The sequence below is a fragment of the Triticum urartu genome, chromosome 3A (assembly GCF_056163025.1).
Source record: "Triticum urartu cultivar PI428250 chromosome 3A, HENAU_Tu73, whole genome shotgun sequence".
NCBI lineage: Eukaryota > Viridiplantae > Streptophyta > Magnoliopsida > Poales > Poaceae > Triticum > Triticum urartu.
Window position 1 is genome coordinate 5145377 of NC_141875.1, and position 9940 is coordinate 5155316.

The 9940-nt window shown below is 46.0% G+C and overlaps 1 long non-coding RNA gene across 1 annotated transcript; it reads left to right on the forward strand.

Annotated features, from left to right (window-relative positions):
- Window positions 1-363: 363 nt before the first annotated feature.
- On the forward strand, window positions 364-9624 carry LOC125542242 (uncharacterized). The gene is made up of 5 exons (XR_007297827.2): window positions 364-595; window positions 726-995; window positions 1270-1421; window positions 1574-1823; window positions 9283-9624. It is a non-coding gene; the product is annotated as an uncharacterized LOC125542242 (long non-coding RNA).
- The last annotated feature ends 316 nt before the right edge of the window (window positions 9625-9940 follow it).

Consider the following 9940-nt stretch of genomic DNA (forward strand, 5'->3'; position numbering starts at 1 on the left):
AAAACTATTTTTATTACAATGTAATGTTGTTAGATTATTGTTGCACAAAGATTGAACTTGGACAGTCAGAATACATGTCGAATATTTTAGACAGAGGGAGTGCTGCTACCCTCAGGAAGTTAGGAGACAGAGACACTTGCGATGTGTTGCCTGCCTCAATCATCTTTAGTGCAAAAGCTATCTCCAAAAGCAGAAAACACCATGGAAATCTGTAGTGCTGGAAAAGAAAAAAAAAACAAGCTTGCAAGAGCAGCTGCATCTCAATCATCTTTGGAAAAGAAAAAGAAAAAAGAAAAAGCAAAAACAAAGCAGCAACATACATACGTTGATTTATGCTTTGGCAAAGAGGAATGGAGGAAGCAAAAGCCCATGCATCCATGAAGCTACTCAATATGGAGGTATCAAGCAACGCATTTTGCACTCTTTAGTTCCAAGCAGAGAAGAAAGGAGGAGCCAACTTGCTTTGGTCTGTCTGCAGCTTCTGAGGGCAAAGCGTCACACTCCTGCATTACCAGTTTGATGATCGAGGAAGCAGATCAGACTGCCAATCTAAGTTTCTGCTATCTCGGGCTTCTTGTCTGCTGTCTGCTGTAAGGTACGCATGTACTAATTATTCTTCCAGAAGAAAGTTTGCGTATATATGTAGTTGAGTAGCATTACTTGTTGACGATGGCTAAGCACAAACGTAACATATTGTCCTTGTTACTGTGCTTGTACTTATGTAGGTGGTGCCGATGAGTTAGATTGATCCAACTTGCAGCTGATTCTCTCTCATGGTCTTCAGCAGAGGAACCCATCCTGTGATTCCTGATTCCTGAGTAGTTATTCCCGTCATTTGAAGATTTGTTAAGTGAGGCAGCTGCATTCATCTCTTGGCTGGTCTTGGACAGAGAAATTGATCATGAGTCCGGTCCTCGTCAGTTGATTATGGCTTAACTTTGCTGCTGCTTTTCTTTCTTGGTCTTGGGCAGATCATGAGTTCTGTTGGATACGAGGTATGCACTCTTGATAATTTTAAGGTTTTCTCACTAGCGAGGCACAGTTTTCACTCAAGAGGCGGTGGATCCTCACACCTAACTAGTTTTCTAAAAATGCCTATTATAACTGCTTCGTTCTGAAATGAATTACTCCACGTTTTTATCGGAAAAAAAGGAATTACTCCAGATACAAACATCATGTAATATGTAAAACATTAACCCTCACACTAGATTCTCACTGGATAGGGCCTTGGACCGAATTTATTTAGTTTTTCTTCTGGCATGCATGCAGGGCGTAATGTGATGCTCGTTGGTTTTGCTGCTTCTTTTTGAGAAACCGGGTTTCGTTGCTTCTAGTTGCACACGATTGTATATTGAAAAAAGAAGGGAACTGTGATCCAAGTTTCTGTTCTCTCGAGCTTCACTCCCCTGCTGTCTGTTGAGGTACGCACGTAATAGCTAGTAACACACAGTTACATTTTCTGGCTTCACTCCCCTCTGAATTATTCTACCAGAACAAAGTTTGTGTATACATGTACTGGTTAACAATGGTGAAGCACAAAATTAACATGTTGTGCTCGATTTTGTGTTCGTAGGTGGTGCCAAGATCGTGAACGGATTGGTTAGATTGATCAGATTTGCAGCTGATTTTCTCTCTGGGTCTTCGACGGAGAACAGTTGAAGATTTATAAAGTTTTAAGCTGCTTTTGCCTCTTTCTTGGCCTTGAACGGAGGAATTCATCATGAGTAGTACTCACCAGTTCATGATTGGTTAAATTTGCTGCTGAATATCTCTCTTGATCTTCGTGAGAGGAATTCATCATGAATAGTGGTGTTCGGAAGTCGGTAATACTCTTGTGCCTTTTACGTTCACAAAGTAGTACATGCATGCATATGCATGGTTTTCTTTTAGCTGGGAGTAACTCTCGAAATTTTCATTATTGTATCTCCATTGTTCTTACATCGACCTTAAATCATGCACGACTAATATATAGTTATTTACCCAAAACCATCACACTTGGAGCTAGGTAACAACTTGATACCACATTTGTGCCAGGGCAAAAAAAAAAAAACTACAGAAACTGCACCTAATCTGTAACGCGGAGCACTGATGCTCAAATTTGGCCGTGAAAACATGGATCTGACCGGTTGGGCCCACCTGTCGGGCTGATGTGAGATGCCTACATGGATAGTTTGCTGAGGTGGCTGAAGGCCCCACCTGTCGGCATCTCTCTTATCCCCCTCTCTCTCCCCAAGTCAATTTCTTCCCCAGCAGCCCCGACACAACCAACAATATCCAGCGCCGCGGCCGGAGCCTTACCCCGGCGAGCCTCCCTGCCAACCCAACCACCTACCATCTGCCGCCACAAGCCACTGACCCGCATGGATCCTGCCCCAGCCGCACCTCTAGCACTTGTCCCGCCCAGATCCGGCGAGGATCCGCCATGCCGCCCAGATCGCTGCCTGGCGCTAGCGCCTAGTCGAAGAGGAGCACGACTACAGGAGACCTCGCCCCGTGCATGCTTGCTTCCGCCGCCGTTTGCTGCTGCTTGCCTGTGGGTACTCCTTCCCCTCTCCGCCGCAGTGACCTCGCCGTGGTCACCACCCTGCGACCGGCCACCGGGGGGTCATGGATAGCAGTAGTAGCTTGTCCGCCTCTCCATCGAGCGCGGGCAGGGTAGGTGGAGCAGCCATGGAACGTCGGCGTGGTGGGTGTTCTCGCGTCGGGATAGAAGGTGCCCCGCGGATCCGTCGTCGATGGTGACAACGACGTGAGATCGCCCGCACCCAGAGCGAGCTCGCCGTCGAGATGATTACCTGCGTATGGTCTTCTCCTATCTGCCGCAGCGACCTTGCCGCAATAGCACCCTATCACCGGCCACCGTCGTGAGCACGCACGTCCGAGCTCAGGGAGGTGGCGTTGGAGGTTCACGGGAGCGGGAGCGGCGGCAGCTAGTCTGTCTCTCCATGAGTGTCGATGGGGGGAGATAGGTGGGCGCCACCGCTCGGGCAAGGATAGAGGGGGGAGGACGGCGGCGTGCTCGCCGGAGGAGAGAGAGAGGTGGAAGCGAGAGATGAGGAATAAAGAGGAAAACGGGGAAATATGTGACGCTGACAGGTGGGTCCCCGTCCACCTCAGCATTTTGTCCACATAGGCATGCCATGTCAGCCCGACAGGTGGGCCCAACCTGTCGGTTTCGCTGTTTTCGCTAGAAATCAGGCCATCAGTGCTCTCCGTTACTCATTAGGCGCATAGTTGGTAGTTCTTCGTGCCCTGTCCAAAAAGTGATGCTAAGTTGTTACCCTAGCCCAGCTAGCTAGAGCGCTATATATGGTTTTATCACTGATTGGACGTCAAAGTAATTTGTGAAGTAGCCTTGGCATCCCCATTAGCTAGAAGAATTTTGGGTTTGAGAGTGCACAATACTTTGGGTTCTGAACTAACTTCAAAAGCGATATATGTTGGGACCTAGAGTTTCTACACTCAGGAGCAAATGCTCCTGGTTTGCTCCTGGTGTGAACTTTAATATAAAAAAAAATCAAAAAAATCTGAATCTTTTTGTGGCATACTTCCACAAATGTTAGTTGTGCATGCAAAATTTCATCGCAAAATCACATTGGTTGAAGGCGTGGTAAAAAAACAAATTCGATACTCTGAAAATGTTACTTACACTAGTGCAAAACCGGGATGTATCACCGGTTCGTAAGGGCCTGTAGTACCGGTTCCGCAACCGGCACTAAAGAGTGGGGACTAAAGGTCCCCCCCCTCTTTAGTACCGGTTCGGCACGAACCGCCACTAAAATGCACCCACGGGGTACGAGCCAGCGACAGGGGCGGAGAGCCCTTTAGTTCCGGTTGGTAACACCAACCGGTACTACAATATTTGAGGGGGTTTTGGTTTTATTTTTTATTTTTCCTTTAATTTTGTGTTTTCCATTTAATTCTTTTTTGTTTGCTGGTATTTTACGATACTACATATTGTACACGTTATGCATATATATAAATAGAATTTCTCGTATAACCGATATATATATATATATATATATATATATATATATATATATATATATATATTCTCCTTTGGGATCTATGACTTGGTCGAGCAAAAATCCCGCTATTTCCTCTTGAAGTGCTCGTATGCGCTCCGTTGGTAGGAGCTTCCCCCGCACGTCTTTGAACTGTTAAGAAGGAGATCAATATGCATGCATGTGTATTTGTTGTGTGACTAGATATCGATAATCATGTAAAAATTGTGAATAGTGTTCTGTCAAATGTGCCCATTGCTGTCTATCAGATTTGCTCTTTTCGGACGCCATTATGTGAATGTTCTCGCAAATGTAGAATGCACACGCATCAGTCCCCGACGCCTGCTTCATGGCCTATGTACGAGAATTGAATTTAATCAGGCAATAATTAATCAAGCATGATAATTAATTAATGATATTGAAACAAGAATTAAAGAGATGGTAGCTAGCTAGTACTCTTAATTACTTACCTTGGGTCGATACCAAAACAGGTTTTGTCGCCATTTTCCTAGAGTCATCTTAATGAACTTTGCCCAAGCCCTGCCCGCCGGCAAAGAAAATGAATAAGGGTTATGATCGAAATAGTTGATATCAGGAAAATGACGAACAAAATAGGCCGAGATATAGTTAATAATGATTGAAATTACCTGTTGACTATCCCCTTCAAGATGGTGAAGTCACTTTCTTTTTTAAGTAATGAGTCCAGTACTTCAATTGTTCTTTCTTTAACTTTAATGACTAACAAGATACAGTGATAACTGCATGTGCACATGTTTGCATGTCTTAATTAAGCGGGCATGTGCATAACACTAATCAACATTTAGCTAGCTAGTAAGCAAAAACAGAATTTGTAGTACAAGACAATGTGACTCACAGGAACTTGTAAGGAAGTAGTATATTTTCATTGGTATTGAGGCGCTTCCAGAACTCTAGCATGTTATTCTCTACATCTGCTTTACACCATTCCAATTTCCATGTGTGTTCATTAATGGTATTTTGGTCAATGAACCCAATGCCATCACGTCCAGCTTTTTTCATTTCATACATCTTCATCCTGCATAATACCACAAAAAAGAATGTATGTATATATATATATATATATATATATATAGTAAGGATAATTACAGGTAATGATCGATCAGTGAGCACTACATCTAGCTTGAGACTTAAATTACAGAAAGAAATCACTTACATACAATAGCAACTGACAATAGATTTGTCGAGTGCATCTTGATTGAATAACTGAAATAGTTCTGAATACTCAATGGACAGAGCTTTCTTATGGAAGTAATGCTCTTCCTTGACTTGCGCCATGAGGGACTCTCAATTGGAACTCTTGGTAATTTTCATGTACCAATCATGCAATTCATACATTATCGTTGGGAGATTCTTGACCTCCTCGGGCTCGACCAAAGGTTTGCCGTGGACATATTTCCGTTTTATTTCCTCCTCTCTAAGGGGAGACATGGGCTCGATCTCGAGGAGTTGTCCAACAGTGATCTTGAGCATTTCAGCCTGCATTACATGCTCCTCGGTTATTACCAGATTGCCCAGCTGGGGAACGTTAACGGTTTTCCCACATATATATAGGGCGCCGGTACTCTTATGTATTATTGGCACAACAAGCGGGGGGGGGGGGTCGATTGCGCCGCCTGTTCTCCCAACTGGGCAACGGTTTTCCTGCATTTTTTGCCAGCTGCTTGGCTCGAGCTCGACTCCTTCTGTACTCGTGCTCGATGTGCCCGCACTATGGCTGTGTTTTGCTCCTCGGTCATGTCGTAAGGCCTCTGAGAAAGAGGAGTGACACTTGGACCATATTTATATCGCTTGCCTCCGCCTGTACTTTCTGTACTACCTCGACTCGTACCGCTACGCACCACAACTGCGTCGTCTCTCTTCCACGATTGCTGAGGCGGCGGAGATGGCTGACGTGGCTTAGTTGGAGCATGAGGAGTGGATTGACGCTGTGCCGGACTTGAAGAAGGAGGAGTGGTCTCACGCGGTGTCGGACTTGAAGTAGGATGAGTGGACTCACGCTGTGCCGGACTTGAAGCAAGAGGACTGGCATCACGCGGTGTCGGACTTGAAGCAGGAGGAGTGGCCTCACGCTATGCCGGACTTGAAGTAGGAGGAGTGGCCTGCTGCTGTGCCGGACTTGGAGGAGGAGTGGCCTCACATCGAGGAGGAGTCGGATGACGACGCGGTGTCGGTGGCCTTCGAAAGATGATGCAATCCTTTCTCCATAGGATGATGCGATGTATGGCTTCTCCCAGTGTGTGCTCCTCGTCAAATCCAGGAATGTCAAGATCTAGCCCCGAATATTGGTCCACCACCTCATCAACCACGACACGAGCATAGCCCGCTGGAATCGGGTTGCAATGGAAGGTTGCATCGGGGGGATTTGTATAAGCAATGGCGTCCGCCACCTTCATGGATATGTTCTTCATTTTGAAGTGTAGCTCGCAGTTAGTGCTCTCCATGATGTCATCCACAGGGTATCTATCCAGCAATGCGTCGCCCGGGGCGGAACCAACGCTGCTTCTCGGCATGGATGGGACGGTGCTATCCAATGATGGATCATCCGCTAGCCGTTGCCGCTGCTGATACCCCCCTTTCCTAGCTAAGTGAGTCGACCTGCTGTTGCTGCCACTGGAATTTCAGTGCCAAGTCCGCGTGCGCTGATTCTAGGCCTAGAAGGCGTTCTGCTTCATGCTTCCTCTGCTCCTCCTCCAGCTTCCTCTTCTTCTCCTCCTCCATCTTCCTTCTTGCACGGCTTCTGTAGTCGGCGTTACAGTCCGAAAAGCCCTCATACCACGGAACAACGCCCTTGCCTCGTGTTCTTCCCGGGTGTTCAAGATTTCCCAGGGCGCGCGTAAGCTCGTCGTTCTCTCTGTTGGGCATGAACACCCCCTTTCGAGCATCTTCTATTGCTTCAAGTCACTTTTCTCCGGCTCCTTTTAGACTTGCCTTCTTCGAAACCAGGCCTGTCTTCGGGTCCAACGCCCCCCATGCGCATAGAACCAAGTTCTGCACCTAGGGGGCAGCTCCTAGTAACTGGAGTGACCCCTGCATCCACCATCTCTTGCTCAGACTTATCCCACTTAGGCATTGCCACCGCGTAGTCACCTAGCCCCGGCCTACGGAACTGCGTCTTTTTTGCGGCATTGGCCTTGTCTTTTCTCGACCGTTCCTTAGATAATTCTGATTCCTTGAATTTCACGAAAGCGGGCCAGTGTTCTCTTTCCTTCTCCAGTGTTCCCTTGAATTCTGGAGTCTTCCTTCCTCCTTCGACGTAGTTGGCCCATACAGTTTTCTTGTGGGTGTTGAATGCAGTTGCCATCTTCCTAAGAGCAGCGTCCTTGATTTTCTGCACATCTGCATCAGTGAAATGATCTGGTAGGGTGAAATGTTCCATGAGAGATTCCCAAAGCGTTTTTTTTTCTCTGTCGTCGACCCAAGTAACATCTGGACGTTTATTTCTTGGCTCTTTCCATTCTTGAATGGAGATCGGGAGTTGGTCCCTCACAAGAACTCCGCACTGACGAATGAACTTGTTCGCAATGTTCTTAGGCGTGCTTGGTTCACCATTAGCTTTGGTGGCATCGATGTTGTACTTTACACCCTCCTTCAACTTTTTGCCCGAGCCTTGCTTTGTCCTGCTGTCTGTAGAAGTAGATTTGCTCGATCTGGAGGGCTGACATAAGAAAGAGCAATTCGTTAATATATCTTCAAATAAAAAAACATGTGATGATCACCAGATGCCTGCTTATATGAATATACCTCGCCGGTCTCTATTATTTCAAGATCAACATTGTCGGCGTCATCATAATCATTATCATAGTTCATGACTTCATCAGTTCGGTCGTCGCAATCGAATATCATATCATCACCCTCCCCGGTGAACAAATCCTACCAAAAGCAGCGCTAGGGGCCAGATTTGGCGATTTAAGGAGACTTCATGACGATGCGCTGCGGATAGAGAAGGGCCTCATCGCCTCGAAAAATCCAGGATACCCACTCTAAGTGGTTAATGTGCCGCGGCAAAGTTCGTACGTCCACACATGCGCCGCGGACAAGTTCTTCCTTCGATTCGATTACATCTTCGACATGTTTCACGTGAAGAAGCTGGATTTTACGTTTGTCCGCCTTTATGCCTTGCACATGAACTACCTCATCGGGGTTGAGCAGATACCTTATATCTGTGTCGCTGACCCGTACTTCATGCACAAGCGCTTCTTGGGAGTCTGCGCAGAGCACCGTGAATACGCGAGGGACTACATTGCCAGTTTCATGCTCGCCAATAAGGACAAGGAGGCAATTCTCGTGCCTTACCATCCCCTGTAAGTCATCCGCATGAATATCTTTCCTTCAATTTCAATCATTCATTTGGACGATAGAGGCTAATTAATTTGAGGTGTACTTATTTTGCACAGCGGCGGACGCGCCATCCTCATCATCCTCTACCCTTGATACTCCCACGCTCTTTACTTGGACTCGTTGAAGAACATTAAAAAAAGGATTACACCAACATCAAGTCTGTTCTCGACAATGCTATGTTTTACTATGGCACACGGGGTGGAGAGGTCAAGGACAAGAAGAAAAGGGACAGCAGGCCCGCCTTCGGCCATAAGACTGACTTCTGCTGCATCCAGCAACCGAGTGATTCTCTTAATGATGGATTATATGTCCTACACCACATGCTGGAGTACAGACGGGATCACCAGAACCTTCGCATGTCACCTAGATCCGGCAATGCCCATATTCTGTAATGTGTAAAGAACTTAGGAGATATCGAGGATCATCGACTTCGAGCTGAGTTCTATCACATCCAGCGCGAACTTGTCCAAATCATCATGAAGGAGGTCGTCGAAAAAACAGGGATTTTCTACGAAGAAGGACAACTGTCGCGGGAAGACATCCGAACATGCGTAGCCGCTCAGCGTCTCAACCTGAAGCCTTTCACTAAGCTCGGGGACTATCTCCCTGACTTGGATGGATGGCATGACATGTTGGAGAGATTGTCGATATATGACAATGTGTCCGTTTAGTCCATACTTTCTGTATGACGAAACTTTGAGTTATGCACGACGAAACTTTATTTGTGATGTAATTAAACTGTCCTCCTCGACTAGCGAAGATCACTCTAGTTAGGGCATTTTGGGTACGATGGACTTTGTTATTTATGCTTATGATATGTTGCTTCTATTTTTGCCATGTCTGTCTCTTTCTGTTGCTCAACTATATATGTTGCATATCATTGACTCATGTGATGATGCAGGTGCATAGATCATCGATGGCGAAGAAGTGCTACGCCAGGAGTATACGACGAGTGGCCGGAGTGTCAGGCCCAGGTGTACCGGTTTCCGGTTTTCGAGCGACAGCCAGTAGTTAGTTTAGGTTCACGCTAAAGCGAGAGAGGGATACGAACTCATGTACTGCATAGTTCCGCTCTCACTCATAGTGATATCTCTTCTCACATATATCATTGTTTAGATTGATGACGATGTAGTTGCAAGTAATCAAGACTTGTATCGCTATTTTCGAGATGATGACGAGAGACCACTTTGTGTTGGATGATGGTTATGATGATGACATGATTTGATGAGACTATTTGTATGTATATGCTATGATTACATTTGTATGTGTATGCTAAAGATTATTGTATGAAGCCTATTCAAATACAAAACAAATATGCAAAAAAACAGAAACTAATAAAACTAGCAGTAGCGAGGGGAATAAAGTTAGCAGTAGCGCTCCCTTACCAGTAGCGCTTCCTGCTAAAAAGCGCTGCAGATATTAGCAGCAGCGCGTTGCACTAAAGCTCGCTACTGCTAGCCATGTATAGCAGTAGTGTTGGATGACACGCGCTACTGCTACATGTTAGCTGTATCACCTTATCAGTAGCGCGGCATCCCGCGCTACTAATAGACAAAATA